The following is a 16,692-nucleotide window of genomic DNA, read 5'->3' on the forward strand; positions in this document are numbered from 1 at the left end:
TTATTATCAAAGGAAAAGAATAATTAATTTCTTTTTTTTCACCACATTTTTTAGCGTGAAAATGTTGAAAGGCTGTGATTTTCTTAAAACTCCGTTTTTACGGTGAATGAACAAACCGAAAATATACAGATTTCACATTATTTATTATATATATAGTGAAGTGTTATTATTTTAAAATAATTTTCAATTGACATTTCCGCTCGATTCACTATATATACATATATATGGCCTTTAATTAAATTTTTAATGAAAAAAAAAATACGAATGTGTATGATTAAAGTCTCATTAAAATGCGTTTTATATAAGAATATGAATACCTTTATTATAACGAAAAGGTAATTCCTCCAAGGACTTCCTGCATTGCTAATAATAACACTTCAAGGAAGTGAAGTGTAAATACAAAGAGGCGGACGACTCGGGCAATGACTCGAGTCATACAGTCTACAATATTCGGAAGGACTGATGGCTTAGTATATAGACAAGAAAGCAAACATTCTATTGTATTGTCAACATTTTTTCTAAAATTTTCGAATGTTTTTATATTTCAAACGCAGTGTGTGCAATGAGGCAATGTAGTTTAATTTAATTTAATCGACACGGAGAAAAAAGAATTGTTGTGGTTACTAAAAATTAAGTCTACACAACAATTCCGGATTGTCAATATAGAACCAGCAGTTCAATTTGTTTTTGAGACAAAAAAAATTGTAAAGATGGGATTGTTATTAAAACTATTCGCATTGTTCGGTGAACAAACATAATTGTTTAATGAACAAAGAAAGTTCTTATAAAACAGTTAAAATAACAAAACTAAATTGTTAAATCGACAATACAATTTATTGTATTAAAAAAGACTTGATCTGTCTAATAGAATTTGTTCAGTTTCTTTGCCTTCTAAAATAATAATCGATAGCAGATTTCCGTAAGTCATATCACCAGTTTCATTTGCATTAAAATCTGTGGAACATGCATCTTCTGAATCAAATTCTTTGATCTGAATCAAAAAATTATTTTAAGTTGAAATTTGTTGTTAAATAATATTTAATATACATTTTGAATTTTTTAAGCTGAGGTTATGTTCAATAATAACCGAGTATAACTTTTCCCATAAACGATGAAATGGTCTCTTCATCCATTTACTACACTTGCAATAGATTTTTCACTTTAACCGGATTCATTACTAAACAGCACTTTGTCATTAAAAAAAAACTAATAATAAAAGCAAAAGTGGCACATGTGCCAGAAGCAAACGACGCGACGATCTGCACGCCAGTTTGCGAGAATTCAAGATGACCACGTAAGTAAGCTTACACAGTAAAGCTAAGGTAAGCTTACACAGTAAGGTCGTGGTAAGTTTACATGGTAAAGTTGTGGTAAGCTTACACGGTTATGTTGTTGTAAGCTTCCCGTAAGGTTACTTTAAGGTTGCTGTAAGGTTACTGTTAATATAAAGTAATATGAAAATATATCAAAAATAATTATATTATAAATCTTTTTGTATAAAAAATTATATATTTGGTAAAGTACTTTATGAACCCCATTTGTCAAATAAAAGTTACTGCGCAGCCGTATGTGCCATAGAAAACTACTGCGCATAAATATTAATAAATTTTATTTATTAACAACATTCTATGTTTACAGTAACCTTACATTAACCTTACAGTAACCTTAAAGGAAGCTTACAACTACCTTATAGTGTAAGCTTACCACAACCTTACCATGTAAACTTACCACGACCTTACTGTGTAAGCTTACCTTAGCTTTACTGTGTATGCTTACTGTAAGGCAGAAGTTTTAAGATGACCTGAAGTTTACTGCAGGCCTACGCGGTAACCTTACAAACCCTACAGATATCTTTTCAGTAACCTCCCAGCAAGAAGTCGTGCTATGTGGGACATTCTAAAATTAATTACATGAGAATACTGTGCTTGAATCGAGAACTTTTTTTTAACAAACTTGGCACACATATAAACCAAATTCGAGTACGTTGAATTCAATAGCGTTAGTCGTTTTTTAAAGTTTTTGGTCAAATTTTTAAAATATCCGCCAGTTTACTTTTTTTTGGTCCAATACAAAAGATTACTATTAAATTACTATTTCAATAATTGTTTAAACAAATAATTATTGTTATTTACTAATTTTCACATATTGCACCAAGAAAGATGCTGTATTTTTTCTAATTTTGCAATTTATCAAGCCAAGTGTAATAACAGATAAAAATTGAATATAAAAATTACTGTTTCAACAATTGTTTAAACAAATTATAATTATATACCAATTTTCTTAAAGTGCACGTTTTTTTCTAATTTTGCAATTTATCAAGCTGAATACAATAAAACACAAATATTAAAAATGAAATTACTGTTTTAACAATTGTTTGAACAAATAATTGTTGTAACTTTCTTTTGTTTAAACAATTTATTTAGAAATTTAGAAATAATAACTACTACGAAAAGTTGCAAAAAAAAATCTCTTATTGTTAATGTATATTTAAAAAAGTTATAATATTAATAATAAATTGTTTAAATAATTGAAGAATGCAACAAAAGAATAGTAAAATACATTATTTAACAACATATAACAATTTTAGTAAAAAATTTTGATGTTGCTTCCAACAAATCATATAGTAAAATCGTATCAATTTTAAAAATAATCATTAAAAATAATTCATAACAATTAGTTAATAATAATCATTAGAAAGAATAAATTATAATAATAATCAATATAATGCCAGAGGTGATAAAAAATTTCGATTCACTTCTTAGACAATATAAAAATGAAAATAATGAAAATTCAAGCGCAAGTAGAGAAGAAACAATTTGAACCAAAACTTTGAATGCGCGCATCAACAGTTGGACATTTGATTTTTGTAATCTGGTCCCGTTGAGTACCACGAAAATTATATTCAGCCAGAATGTTTCGACAGTGATGACGAGTGTCGTTAACCTCCACGGTATCAGAGTCGCGGCCGTGAAACAATTGTCCAATCTAGGCCTAGCCCAGATACATTCACAGGAGTCTATTTTAACGCGGTACCATGTCCTCCAGTAGGTTGCGAATTGGGCGTTGGCCTTTCTCCTATACCCCTCCTTCCCTTAAAACATTACATACTCTCTTTCTTTTTCTTTCTGTCCTCACTGTGCAACCTATGGAATGCCGTGCGATGTCCGAACATCCCAAACTTCTTTTCTTCCCTCCCCTCTTACCCGAACCTCATGACTCGTTTTTAGGCAACATCTACATGAAACATGTACTTTATGAGTCCTCAGAAAAGTACTTATACTCAAAGAAAAGGGAAGTTGAATGATGAAAAAAAAAAATATATATATATATATGTAAGCCAAGAGAGTTCATTAGTGGAGAAATATAATCCTTGATGGTAGTTGGAGGTGGAAGAGTAAATGGTAATTAATGTTGAAGTAAGAATCGAAGGCAGAGGGAAGAAAAAAGATGAAGAGTGAGAGAATGAGGAAGAAAACATGAAGAGTATTGAAGAAAGAGAAAGATGAGATGAAGAAAGAAGAGACGAAGAGCGAGGAAGAGAAAGGAGAGATGAAGCTAAAGTCAGTGAGAAAGAGAGAGGACTTTGGTCATGAAGAGAGGAGTGTACATGCTGGGGAAGCTGTAAAAATTCAAGGTACACGTGGATGGCCCGAAAAAGTCGTGTGTTGCAACCTTGCAGTAGCCCCTTCTCTTTCCACTTCTTCTTCTTCTTCTTCTTCTCATCTTCATCTTCCGTTTGATCTTCACTGATTCCCATTGCACAAGAGGCTTTTTGTGTGAAGACACTTGACGCAAGAAACTCTCGTGATTAAAGATCCGGATACTTATTAAAAAGAAAAAATTGTATTTATATATATATATGTATATATGTCTGAGTCACTTTGTATGCCTCGGAGTTAATAGGTTTTTCTTTTGGGATAAAAATAGATTTGTATAGTCTCTCTTTGAACATGATTTTCAATATCTTCAATTATTATTATTATTATTATTATTATTATTATTATTATTTAAAATTATTATTATTATTAGTAGTATCTAAAAATTACGGTTCTGCAACTTTTTAGCAATCTACGGCACAATTTTTTAATCCATTTCTAGAAACCTATTTCTTGCGAATATCAATTTCATCATCAATGGAAATTTAAAAATCGTCCCGTATATATAAGAATCGAGAAGAAATGTAAAGGTTTCATGATCTATAATTAACGACTCAACTGACTTTTATATGAAGATATGAGTGAACTAATTAATCAGAGAGTGCTTCGATTGCATTCTTACATAATATATGTTAAATGTCGCATTAGCATTATCAATATTGTGATTTTGTAACAAGTATATATATATATCACTTTTGTGGATTTTAATGTCCTGTTTGAATGTATTAAAAAGTTTATTGACCATATATACATTATATGGATATTTTTTTTTTTTAATGGAAATTAATGTTTCTAGCTCATTGACAATTCAGAAAATCTACCGCATTTCACTATAAACACATAACGATTGTAAGTTTATAAATAAGCGATCATTTACATAAATGATCATCATTCGAGCTGAGGGAAAAAGGAGACTTGATGGCAGAAAAATCTGATTCATCACATCTTTAAATCAATATGCATTATTGAGAAGTTGTATTAATTAAAATACGTTCAATTTTAAATATCAGTGTCAACATGTTAGGATGATATGAAGAAATGTAAATACAAATGTTTATGAAACATAAATTTTAATTGTCAATGAAGACCCAATTAATTAATATTGCATATGAAAAATGTCTTTTTTAATTAATTTATTTGTCACATTCCCTAAAATATTTATTATCTATTTATTATAATGACGAAAGCAATAATAATATTGATAATATTTTATTATTATTATTATTATAAATTTACTAATGTCTAAATACTTGTGTGTATTTGATTTAATTTTGGTTAGTAAAAGATTTTTTTAATCATTCATCTTTGATACTAGAATCGATAAATTGACTTGAGTCAGATAAATCCAATGTCCGCAATCCAAGCAGCTGAATGTACTCTTTACCGTTATACAACTTCTACTCATATTTAGGGCATTCTGTATACATATGACTTCTTGTGTTCCGTTATAACTTTAATTTACGATGATTAGAAGTACAGGATCAAAATATAAGTTTATCTGGAAAGGATCTATAAATTCGCGAAGAAGGAGGTATCACATCCAAGTTGCATTAGCGCACATGATACATGCACTGCAATTCAATTTTTTATTGTTTTTTTTTTAAATGTTCAATTTTATTTTCTCCTAAGCTGCTTTTTCTTAAATTCATTTCTTTAATATTGATTTACTGTATTTAAATTATTCCTTAGTTATATTAGATTTAATTAATTAAATTTCATTTTTCTGTATTAATGAAATTAAACAATAAAATTATTACATTATAATAGTTTTAAAAGAGATTTTTGAATAATATATATATTTATGTACCATAAATAAATAATAAAAATATTTGAATAAATGAATAGAAAAATAAATATTTTATATAATAATATCCTAAAAATAAATATTATATATTAAAAAGAAGACATTCAAGTTCATTTCCAATATTGAAGAGAAAAAATTCTTGTCCTTTGAGTTTCCCTATTGAAAAATAAATTAAATTGTCAAAGGTCATAAAAAAAATGTAAAAAATACGTTTGTAAGATTCTAAAGTTATTTAATCTCGGAAAATTTATAGCTATTTAGAAAAGGCCTAACAGTGTTGAATTACAGCAGAGAATATAAGTGTTACCTGAAGAAAAAAAAAAATTCCTAAACATTTTGTAGTCCTTTTCCATTTCTATAAAAGTTAAAATTTTATTGAATGACTGCTTTTATGTTGAATTTATTCAGAATCTCTCACTGCGCTCACGTTGAACTGTAGCCAATCATTATGTACGTACTACTGATGTTAAAATCAGGCCCTTAAAAATGGTCCACGTGTTAACAAATTCTAAAGGTCATTGACTGCAACTAGAACCAATTTTACTTTAGATAACATGACTTTTTTTTATTAATTTTTTTTTTCATTTTTCATCAATTTTAATTTCAACACTAGAATTTTTTTTGTATACCTACATTATTTACTAAATATATTATATTAATTATATACTAATTATGAATTCCTATAAAAAAAATTTAATTTTCAGTTAGAATTGTTGATTAATTCTTATATGGATTTTAAATAAATTTTATTTTATTAAAAAAATAAGAATTTAGTAATTTTTTTGTACCTCTTTCATAACATTTTCTTACACTGAAAAAAAAATTTATTTAATTCAAATACCGGTGTATTTGGTTATTATCAAATAAATATTTACTCGAATCAAATATTTCTTATTTGAATAAAATATTTCAGTATTTGAAGCAAATACTATTTATTTGATTCAAATAAGAAATAATTGATTCAAGTAAATATTTATTTGATAATAACCAAATACACCGGTATTTGAATCAAATAAATTTTTTTTTCAGTATACCTATACTTAAAAATTAATTTTGCGCTTTATTAAATATTTTTTACTTTCTTTTTTTTTTGAAAAGTAACTTATTGTTTGAAAAAAATATCATGTTTAATAAAAGTAAATGTTTAAAAAACTAAACTGCAAAAATATTTTTTTTAAAAAACAAAAATACATTTTTTGAAAAAAAAAAAATTAAAATTATGAGTGCATGAATTAAACATGTAAATTTTTTTTTGTGCTTTATCAAATATTTATCACTTTTCATTTTCCTTTTTTCGAGGAAGCAAATCGTTTAACAAAAATAACCTTTTTGATAAAACTAACTTAAAAAAAAAATAATACATTTTTGGAAAAAAAGAATTAAAATTATGAGTGCATGAATTAAACCTGTATATATATATATATAGTGACATCATATTTTTGTGTTCGCGTTTCCGCGCCCAACTATCCTCATTTTCGTAAAAGGAGCAGGTCTCGTAAAGAACGTCAAAACAAAGAAAGTGATAATATGTGGTCACTGGTAGTGAAGAAATGACGTGATGAGTCAAAAAGGAGGTCGATGACGTCTTCAAACTAGAAAATCAGCATATGGCACAAAAACCACACCCGTGACTCGAAGTCGAAAGTCGTTTTTCCCCGGCGCAAATATATTTAAAGTAAAATCTTGTTTTGAAATTTCTCTTCTTCATTTTCTTTTTTTTTTTTTTTTTTTTTTTCTCTCATTTATTTATTTTTTGCACTATGACAACTTGGATAAACCCTGAGATTATGTACACGGATATGCCATGTATCAAAGGTACTTGTAAACTTCGCTTCAGCGAACTACAAAGTCATTGAACAAGTAGGTTCGCGCCGGCGGGTGCAAATGATAGCTTATGCAGTCGGAGATATTTTTTTTTCTTCCTTCTGGCCAGTGAGAGGTGAGCAAAACGAGCTCTATACCTACTTCTTTTTTATACTCGCAAGCGTCTTAGGCTAACTGTATTTTGACTTTGTGGCCTGAATTGCGGTAACACAGTAACTGGCTCTGCGACACCCTGAATATAACGGGTCTCATCTTCGAAGGCACGTTAAGGCCTTTACTTGACTGGTACCCTATACCTTACCTATATATAGATATAGTATATATATTATATAGAACATAAAAGGCTATATGAGTCCCGTATTATATACACGTGGACCCGCCAACTTATCCGCGCGTCTTTCAACAAAAGAGGGTTGTCCTCAAAAGAACGAGTAACTGGTCAGACATCAAGGAAATAACGCTATCACAGTCGCTCAAACTGTTCTGAACCAACGGGACATTCAACACTCATACACGAAAAAAAAAAAAAAAATTGTTGTCTTTTATTCGCCAGCTGTCCAGTGAAACATAAAAACATCACTCGAACGCACCTCGTTCTTTTTAAATCATTCTCAACAAGTGGACATTTCTTTATTTTCTTTTTAAACATATATATTTTTTTGTCAAGCTGTATATTTAAATGATTTTTTTTCTTATGACGTGTTTTTTTCATTATGGTTAATTTTAATATTTTTTTATTTTTTATTGTTATTTATTTGGATTTTTTTTTTTTGGTTAGTTTATTCTTAAAGAATAATATAAAATAAATAATTTTCAAAAATTTTAAACAATCATTAAACTTTTTTTGGGAATTTCCAAACTATATATATATATAAAACGAGAGGAAACCTTTGTATAGACCTTGAAGTAACTTCTAGAATGGTTGAAGTAATCTTGAAAGACCTTGAAGTGATTTCTCACTAGGTTCCCTGAAACAATCTTCTAAAATATCTATAATATTCCATAAAAATATTTAAAAAAAAAATAATAATAATAATTCGGAACTTTATAAAAATGTAAAATGTTTTATAATTGTCCTTCAAATTTCTTTGCTAAAATTTTATATACTTATAAAATTAAATTTCTCACTGCGATTTATAAAAAAATAATACATTAGTTACGTTTTTATTGAGTTCTGAATTTTTTTTTTTGCAAATATTTAATGATTAATAAAAATCAGTTTATTTTCTTTTTGTATAATTACTTGGAATTTAGTCCCCGAGTGGAATGATGTTATGTAAATGTTATTTAAAATCATTTCAAATATCAGACATTCAGCAAGTGACATTTGAAACAAGTTCCATTGAATAAAAATATTTGAAAACCTTACAATGTATTTATATAGAATTGGACTTTATAAATACAATTTGTTACTTTTAAGGTTCTTTCCTTTTTGTGATAATTGTCTTATTTTGAAATTTTTTTATTAGAGTAAAAGAACAACAAAGAGGACGACAATAAAAGAAAAAGAAGAATAACAACAACAAAAAGTGGTTAAAGAAAAAGTAAATTTTATGGAAATATATATATATATATATATATATATATATAAACCGTGAGGAAAATTATATATCATTTAAATTGAGTAATAAATGAACAATCGTATTACAAATGTTTATTGTAATGAAAAATGAAAGTTAATTTATTTTAAAAAATTAATAGAATAAAATAATAAATATATAACAGGTTCTTGTACCAGGCAATTAATGTATATACTTTCTAAAGAAGTCCAGCATGTCGCGATTGAAATTATTAAATTAATATGTTCTTATCGCAATGACACATATTTCGTATGACTAATTATAAACGTATATGAATGACTTAAATAAATAATTTACAGCTTGAAAATATGTTCAACTTCATTATTATTCAATGCAATTACTTTAATAAGCGACAAACGTGAAAATTATCATTAATTTAAATAAAAGAATACAAAATATTTTAAAATTTTATTTTCGAAAAATGTTTTTAAACGAAAAATTTCATTGTGTACAAGAATATACGTTTAATTGAAAACAAACATTTTTTGTCGAAAACAATAAATTATTTCAAACAAAAGCTTTTATCAACAAGAACACATGAACAATAAGAATAAGAACGACAAGAACAACAAGAAGAACAACAAGAATAAGAATGACAAGAACAACAAGAAAAATAAGAACAACAACAGAATCAACAAGAGTAAAAACAACAAGAGCAAAAAGAAGAATAATAACAACAATAGCAACAAGGACAACAAGAACAATAAGACCAAGAGCAACAAGAAAAATAAGAACAACAAGAATAAAACGACAAGAAGAACAAGAACATCAAGAATAAGAATAACAAGAACAGGAGCAACAAGAACAACAAGAATAAAAACGACAAGAGTAACAAAAACAGAATAAACAACAAGAATAAGAATAACAAGAACAAAAACAATAATAAGAATGAGAAAAACAAGAACAAAAAAGAATAACAACAAGAAAACAAGACAAAAATATGAGCTGTAATAATAAAATGATCAGAAAAAGAATAATAAGAAGAAGTCAATAATAAGAACAAGAAGAAAAGAATAACAATATAAGAAAGAACAATAAGAATTAGGACAGGAACAAGAAAAGAATAACAAAAAAAAACAAAGACAAAGAAAGAAGAAGAAAAAAATCAAAGTTTAGCAACAAGAGAAGAATAACAACAAGTACAAGATAAAAAAATGACAACAATAACAACAGCAGAACGAGAGGAAGAACAAGAAGTGAATAACAAAAGAAACGACAACAAGAGGAAAACAACAAAAACAAGAAAGATTAAGAACTACAAGATCATCATCAAAAAAAGAATAAGAACGAAACAAGAACAAATACAGCATCAAGAAAATAATCAGAACAAGTAAAGAAGAAAAAGAAGATCAAGTCGTAAAAAAGGAATAGAAGACAAATAGCTAAATTCTTAATAAAAAATCCGTCAATTTTTATGAGCATATATTGAAAATGGAAAATATAAAAATGAAGAATAGTGAAAAAAAAATGTGCGATCATTGAAAGTAGGATGAACCCACTCAATTTTACACGAAGTTATACCTACGCAAATGAATTTTTCCCTCTGTCAAGAGATAACTATTATAACAATGAACTATGTTACAATGAAGTCCCTAAGTATTTATATATGTGTTCCCACGTCCATTTCAGCATATTCGATATATATGAGAAAGTATGGGTGCGTTCATCCGCTGCATCGTAAGAGAAGGTACTGTTAGGTAAGGTGCCCACGAACCGTCTGTAGGTCGTAGGTGCGGGACGAGGTATACGTCCCATCCGGAGATCGCCTTCGCGAAGACAGGAGGACCTTGGGCCTTAACCCACTCTTACTTAGAAAGGGACTAGTGGCATGACGCTTATCTCATTCTCTCTCGTCTCTTCTCGGTCTTCTTCACCTCGTCTTACTCTTCTCCTTTTCTTCCGCGTTCTCCAATGCAGAACAATCATTAACCAAACAATATTGTATATCCTCGAGATTTTTCTCTCAATCACGCACTCAATATGCGAATTTATCATTAGTTGAAATCTTATAATTATTTCATTATACACTGAATGAACAAATTATTTGTCTATATTATTATATTTATTTGTCCTTTTCATTTCTTAAGGCAAAAAAATATTTTGCTAAAATTTGAGACATATAAGCGTAAATTATTGTTGTTCTAGTTTTCATCTTTTCTTATTTTTGTCCTTTCTTCTTTTGTTGTTTTAGTTTTTCTTCTTCTTGCTCTTTCATCTTTTGTTGTTTTATTTTTTCTTATTTTTGTTCTTTCTTCATCTTGTTCTGGTTCTACTTTCTTCTTTTGATGTTCTTGTTTTTATTCTTGTTGTTGTTTCTGGTTTTTATTCTTTTCTTCTTCTTGTTTGTTTGTTTCTTTTATAGTTTTTTTTTGTTCTTGACAAATGTTATTATTTAAAATCCATACTGATTTCACTAAATACAATAATAGTAATAATCTCAAAATCAATTATAATTTAGATATTTTATGTATAGAAATTAAATAAAAATCTCTTGCAACATAATAGGAAAACTGATTATGTATACGATTGGTAAAGAAAAGTGACTACCGGAACGAAGTGAAAACATGCGAGGACAAGTATAATCGTTATTTGCAAAATTGTTTGCAAATGCTTATGATATCTAATGAATGATCAACGATGATATTGCAGAGTATAAGTATGTTACACGCGACACTATTCACGTGCGGTCAAACATGTGATTTCCGTGGTTAAGTCAATTCACACACGTTAACGTTTCTTTAATTTAATTAACAATAAAAACTCACATCTCCTATATGGGTATAGAATATAAAATTTTCTATCTTAAAGTTCAAATTCAAAAGTTCTTCTAATTTTGTTCATTAAAAAAGAAAATCAGGTATTAAACTTGTTAATATTATTTTATGGTAAATAAATAATAATAATTGTTTAAACAATTTAAAAAAAAGTTTTTATATAAAATATATATGTATATCTATGTGATAATAATTTTAGTTTAAAATTAAAAATAAATTCAGTTGAGAATTTTAAGAAAAAAGTAATTATTTAAGAAACAAATAGTCAATAATTTCCCTTTTTCTCGTAATATATGTATTGTTCGAGAAGAAAGTGAAGATCCATATAGTTGATCACGTGTGTGAATAGATTGAATTTCACCAGAAACTGTTATGGGAGCTTGGCACGCGTTGAATGACAAAATGGACTTTATAATCCTTTCTAATTTTCATCGTCCTTAATCTCCTTGGACAAGATTCCGCGACGTAGTATAAGTGGCGCGCTGCTGGGGCGCACACAAGACGCTCACGTGCCATGGCACGCGACACGTGACTCGTACTTCACGGATAGGCACGTGTTTCGCTGCATTCAAAAGAAGAATCAGGAAGCGGCTTGGCAGACGAGAGAGGAAGGTGAAAGGGATCCGTCCTTCACAAACCCCTTTCACCCCTTTCTTTCAGATTCGTCTTCCTGCAACTAGTACTAATACTACCACTGCTGTTGCTGCTGCTGCTGCTGCTGCCTATATCTCGAGTGGTATTTTGCAGCTGGTTCTCGAAAAACTGGTTCCCAACCCTTTCCTTAACACGATTTAAAATCCTCCCCTTTTTCTCCTTCTTCTTTCTCATCTTCATTTTTTAAGGATGGACCACCTTCCAAGATCTCACGATATCTCATATTGCATCGCGTTTCTGTTTCCGGAAAAAGAGAACGCTTCGTCATTCGAGATGAATGAGGTAGGTATTTTTCAACATATATATATATATATATATATATATTATTTTTTTAACGAACCCCTTTTGTAAGCCATATGGTGGAACCGCCTACGTAATCTACAAAACTCTATATGTGATGACTTGACTATGGTTTCCACTTGAAACTCCTCCGCGTGCGTAGTGTTTTGTGGCTTTGAGCTCTTCCTGAAACGAGATGGAATTTTGTGATCCGGAAGTTCGGGGTAACTGACGTTTTTAGAAAAATTTCTTTTTAACAACACTATGTGAAATAAAAAAAGTGGGATGTACGGATCTTTCTCAGCGATATATACCGCGGATGCAATAGCTGTTAAAGTTCCTGGTGTGTTGAAAAAAAAAGAAGCGAAAGAGAATTCTATACGAGGGCACGTGCTGCATCTTTATTGTGCTAAAACACGAAATCTCTTCAAATTCAATGCGATATTCATGCAGTTACATTTCACTTTGTTGGGGTGCAAATTGCATAAGAATTTTCTCTTCTTTTTTTTTTTATTCACTATACAAATAATCGAGCGTAATCATCTGCTCGTAATATTCTTAGGTAACATAAGCCTTGCAGGAACTTGTTTAGATATATATTCATATTCCATAAGGGATGTGCCAAGGCGAAAGGGATCGAGGAAATTACAATTTTAAAAATGTGCATTATGCTAATTGACAAAATTTATTATTCTTTTATAAAAAGGTTTCAATTTTAAGAAATGAATTTATTTATGTGATAGTATTTATTTGTTGTTAGAAAATAAATTAATATATCTATTTCTTCATTAAATTTAAATTAATACAAATTTTTACCAATTTAACTATAATTGAATGACTTTTTTCTATATGAATTAATTAAAATTTAACTGTAATGAGCGAATTGTACCCATATTGTGTACTTTAAGGGTAAAATTTGAAATTATTGAGAATAGAACGGATCAAATTAAATTTTTGAAGAATCAACACGAAGAAAAAAGAATTGTCGTGGTTACTAAAAATTAAGTCCAAACAAAAATTCCGAATTGTCAATATAGAACAAGCAGTTATATTTGTTTTTGGGTCAAAAAAAAAATATTAAAATGGGATTGTTATTAAAACTATTCGGATTGTTCGGTGAACAAACAGAATTGTTTGATGAACAAAGAAAATTGTTATATGAAACACGTTGAAATAACAAAACTAAATTGTTAAATCGGCAATACAATTTGTTGTATTAAAAAAGCCTTGATCTGTCTAATAGAATTTGTTCAGTTTCTTCGCCTTCTAAAATAATAACACAGGCCTACAAAATTTTCGATTTTTTCAGACCCAGAATCCGGACTAGTCATTTTTCATGTAATTTTTCACGCTGAATCCAAAAATGACTGCGAAATTGGTCTATCACGTCAGGATTTTGAGATATTCTAACCTGAAAGCGTGAAAAAGACCGTTTTTGGCAACATTCAATCATCTATAAAATCTTAAAAAAAATTTTTTAAACATAGGTCCAAATTTTTAAAGAAAGTACTACTATTCACCTTTCAAAATTTTCTTGGCCCGTTCCGATCCGATTTCTTTTCACTGAGATACAGCCATTTGAGTTTTATGTTACACGACCTGAAAACTTTTTAAAAAAGGAAAAATAAAATTGCAAAGAACTTCAACTAAAACTCGTTACTAGGTGGGGTTTTTGGGGTCGCTGATTGCAATTTTAATGTCAGATTTTCGAAACTAAAAATTTCGGATTCAATATGGCGGATATTTTTTTAAATTCAACTGATTCGCTTGAAAATCGCGTAACTTGGGAGTATTTTAGGTCTTTGATGACGATTCTGATAGCAGCCGTATTGGATCCGCCATTTTTTCGAAAATCTGGCATCGTTATCGTAATCAGCTACCTCGAAATCCCCCGAGTAACAAGTTTCAATTTAAGTACTTAGTTTTCCTTTTTTTAGGGTTTTCAGGTCGTGTAACGCAAAATTTAAATTGTTGTATCTGAGTGAAAAAAAATCGGATTTGAACGGGCCAAGAAAATTTTAAAAGGCAAATAGTAGTACTTTCTTTAGAAAATTGAACCAACGCTTAAAAATTTTTTTTGGAGATTTTATAGATGATTGAATGTTGCCAAAAACGGCCTTTTTCACGCTTTTAGGTTAGAATATCTCGAAATCCGGACGTGATAGAGCAGTTTTGCTGTCATTTTTGGATTCAGCGTGAAAAATTACATGGGAAATGACTATTCCGATTTCTGGGTCTAAAATTTGTAGGTCTGTGTAATCGATAGCAGATTTCCGTAAGTCATATCACCAGTTTCATTTGCATTAAAATCTGTAGAACATACAGCTTCTGAATGAAATTCTTTGACCGGAAACCAAAGAATTATTTTTAGTTGACATTTATTGTTAAATAATATTTAATATGCATTTTGTATTTTTTAAAGTGAGGTTATGTTCAATAGTAGCCGAGTATAACTTTACCGATAAATGATGAAATTGTCTCTTCATCCATTGACTACACTTGCAATAGATTTCTCACTTTAACCGGATTCATTATTTAACAGCACTTTGTCATGTTTAAAAAAAAACTAATAATAAAAGCTTATTTGCAGAAGCAAACAACGCGACGATCTGCACGCCGGTTTGCGAGAATTCAAGATGACCACGTGACATGGAACAATAAACCTGTCAGCTGAACAAATCCGGATTGTTCCATTAGAAATCGACAGAGAGTTTGCTTCTGCAACTGTACGGAATTGCAAACTGAACAAAACTGTCAAACAAAAAATTCGTATTGTTGTTCAAACAACATACATTTGTATTGGTAACAATCCGAATTGTAATATTAACATTTCGAATTGCAATATCAACAAATCTACTGACAACTATTCAAAAATTGTTTGCACAACAATCCCATTTTTCTTCGTGTAATTTTTTTCAACAAAATATTAATATACTTTGACACATGACAACAAATTTTAATATATTATTTTTTGAGGTTCTTCACAAAATTTTAGCTCAATCTATCAAGTTTTGTCAGAGAAAAACTGCGGAGAATATTGACATGTCAAAATACAATCATCACGTGACCTTTAAATGATGAATTGATATATTTTTTTAAAGCAGAATTAGATTTAAAATTATTTAAACTGAATTTAAAATTTCTTGAATTTGATTTGCAATCATTTATCACTGAAGAAAAAAAAGTATAATTTTTACCTAAATACCAAAATTCTGTGCTGTAATTATTTTTGAATTGTATTTTTCATTTAAAAATCAAACGTTAACGCAGTTTTATTAGAAAAAATTATTTTTTGATATCCCCATAACTAGAAAAATTTTCTAAAAATAATTTGCAGCTGTTCTTCATGATAAAACTCGCAACACCAGGCGAGAAAAATATTCAAACTGAGAACAATCGAATGAACTTCACATGAGCATCAATTGAATGACAGAATAACTAAATACCAAAAGATTTTTCAATTCTTTTGAATTTATAGTGGACACTAGCGACATGAATAGTGGAAGATGAAAAAAAAATCCAATATATGCCATTTGAATAGGAAAATGTGTTTGCACATGTGTTTCGTAAAGGGCTTGACCGCGGGTCACTGACGAAAATGCGAAAGAGACATCTCTCTCTATATAATATATATATATGAAATATCTCGCTTCTACGTAAAGAGTGAAATGTCTTGTTAATTGGCAATTAGGTGCATCGAATCGTGGCTCAGCTGTCGCACCATGGACGATTGAGCTCTCCGAGTAAAATTTAAAAAGGGCTACCCCTCGAAAAATGGTCAGAAGTGTCTTGCCGCGCTAATCCGCTGGACCGCATTTTCTGCAGTGTTCAATGGAATCACTCTCTCTCTCTCTCTCTCTCTCTCTCTCTCTCTCTCTCGCTCTCTCTCCCAAAATGGTCGAGTGAAATCCTTAAATTGGAGAATGAACGTTGGACATCCCACTGGGCGCGTGTGTGGCTAGTTTGCATTTTTCTTTTCTTAATTTGACGGACGTCCGGGTGTTTATTATATTTTATATATACCACACGAAGATGAGTGGAAAATGTCTTTTTATGCTCCAAATCACTTTTGCACCCGTTCACTCTCTCGGAAAACGACAGCTGTCTTTTCTTTTTTTTCA

This window comes from Leptopilina boulardi, unplaced genomic scaffold (genome assembly GCF_019393585.1).
Source record: "Leptopilina boulardi isolate dan_hultmark-lab unplaced genomic scaffold, ZJU_Lbou_2.1 LbouV2_367, whole genome shotgun sequence".
Classification (NCBI taxonomy): domain Eukaryota; kingdom Metazoa; phylum Arthropoda; class Insecta; order Hymenoptera; family Figitidae; genus Leptopilina; species Leptopilina boulardi.